Raw genomic sequence first — 2,728 nt, 5'->3', positions numbered from 1 at the left:
ATAATACATAATTTAGAAGCTGATTTTTTTGAGCTTTATGGATGAAAGAAATCCATAAATCAACACACGCATACCTTAGTTCATGATTCTTGGAAGATTCATGGAAAGATTCTTGAAATTAAATCCCCATTTGAAAACCATCTTCTTGTTCTTGAGAGAAAATGGAAGAAAAGAGTGTATTTTGGTTGAAAATGGGGTTAATTCCATGTTTATAGCTATATATGGGGTGTCTGACAGGCTGAAGTAAATTGATCATAACTTTTTACTCTTATGCCCAAATTGGATGAAACTAATTGCATTGGAGAGAATACTCTCACAGATTTCATTTGATATATAGAAGCTCTCATAGTTCATTATATATAGGGAGTTATGATCATTTGAAATTGACCCTAAAATGCTGAAAAAAAACTGAGCAAGCACTGGAGTTAGCAGGAGGCGTGGGCTAATCACCAGGGACTTCTATTTTGGGCACCCAAACATACCCTTACACTAATCCAAAAACTCCGAAACTCACTCGGGATATACTATGAGCTTTCCCGATCATAACACAACTTTAAAATTAAAAACGGATGCCGAGAAGGTCGCCAAATAAATCCCCAAAGTTTGGAGGTCTAAAATAAGACTAAGTGTTGAATCTTGAACAGTTAGCAAAATTTTTCTAAGTCTTGGGATCTTTCATGGAGCTTTATGAGCTGAATTTGACACGCGATTTTGTGCGATATTACACTAGTCTAAATATATAATCCAAAATAAAAAAGGATGAACCAATTATAAATTCAGTTCAATTGTATTAGCCCTAATACCAATGCCAATACTAAGGCTGACACCAATACTAGTCCTGCCCTTTCCAACCCATAGTAGTCACACAAGCCTCTAACCAAAAGAAAAACAATATCTGGTTGGGACATAACCCCAACCATAGCCAAAACAATATCCATAAAATATCCAAAGAATGTAAAGACATCCATGATATGAAATAGAGCCTTTTAAAATATGAAAGCTCAACACTTAATTCTAGTAGCTGATCCCGAATATGTTCACTAAGCAGGAGGAGTAGAATGGACAGTTCCTGCATGGTGTAGGAATACATCCGCCCGAAGATGGGGTAGCGGGAAAATTGATATGGAGTGGAAACACAATACTTTTGATGCTTAAAACTGCAAATTTATGTGTAAACATAGGGTACTTTGGTAGATATGATACACTTTAGTGTATATTGTAGGTAAAATAGGTCTATAATATTTTTTAAATAAAAAGTGAAGAAAAATACATGAAAAAGACCAACTCTAATCAGGATATGAGTCAGACCATGAGTCATAAACATCTAATATAGCTCGTATGCCGAATCATTAAACAAAAGAACTAGAAGCCAACCCGAGGAGCTAAGTATAAGGAAGATACGACTCAAGTATCCAAGTTGTAAGATATGATACAATTCATACAAATAAGTAATAAGCATAACAAATCCTAAGCTACCATCCAGAAATTAAAGTCTCAGAAGTCAGAAGTCTGAGTACAGCTCATATAGAGAAGTCGTACACAAACCAGCGTTCAAAGCTTGGAAAAACAAAAGTCCTAGGTACACTCAGGTGTGACTCGTAAGAGGAAGTCATATGCTGAACAAAAAGTTAAAGCCTTGGGATATTATACACTGGAATGTATACAAGCATGTAGGGTACGACTTGTATGATGCCATTATGAGTCTTACCGCCTGTCGACATAACATAACCTTTCTCATTTTTATTAGGATTATTATGTTATTTTGAGATATTATAAATACCCTAGGGTTTATCTTTTATTTGGTTATGCTCTTTTACCTATTTTTATAATACTTTTACAATTTCTCTTGAGATTTTGGGTTTTTATTCAATTAAAGACTTTGGAGTTTATTCATCTTATTCTTATGCAATTAACTATATGTGTTCTTCATTGATAATCATGGTTTCTTGCACAAACATGAGTGACTAATCTTCTTAATTAGGGTTGTGGGAACAATAGTGAATTAGCTACGTAGAGGAAGTGTGAAACTCATCTATTCTAGGGTTTCTACATGTATCTTAATCTTCTTCACGATAATTAATCTCAAGTACCTGCATTAGCTTAACATATCCTATATTCTCACCCATCTCCACAAAAGAGTTTGTGATTGGGAAAAGAAGCTAAGACAGTGATTTGGGATTCACCTCCATCTTTTAGTCCCCACTATATGATCTAACCACTTGATACCAAAAGGTGATAATGAACTGAGGTTGTAGAAATATGAAACAAGGCGATGCCCTAAGACATAACCGGTAAAGGGTGATATTTATCTTCGTACACACAAGGCAACTGATAATACCTATCTTGTAGACTTTGCATGCGGAACAACAAAATAGTTGGGTTGATCAAAAGAAATTTACACAGTTGAGAAGCCACGGGGAAAACAAGACTAGTGTTCATCTCATATTTTCTATAACTCAAAAGCACTCAAGATTTGATTACTACTTACAATTGCTACTAAAATCACCCCATTTACTTTACTGTACTTATGTGGATTGGATCAAAGTCAATCAACTACTCACATTTCCCTATGGGATCGACCCCAACCTAGTTGGGTTATTATATTTGCAATCGACTACATTGTACTTCTAACTAGAGTGTATTTTGGGTGATATCAAATTTTGGCACCATTGTTAGGAATACAGTTTAAGTAGTAAATTGAATTAGTGAAGTTCACAAGTTTTTTTTT

This window comes from Capsicum annuum, chromosome 10 (assembly GCF_002878395.1).
Source record: "Capsicum annuum cultivar UCD-10X-F1 chromosome 10, UCD10Xv1.1, whole genome shotgun sequence".
Lineage (NCBI taxonomy): Eukaryota > Viridiplantae > Streptophyta > Magnoliopsida > Solanales > Solanaceae > Capsicum > Capsicum annuum.
Note: the sequence above shows the minus strand (reverse complement) of the source record.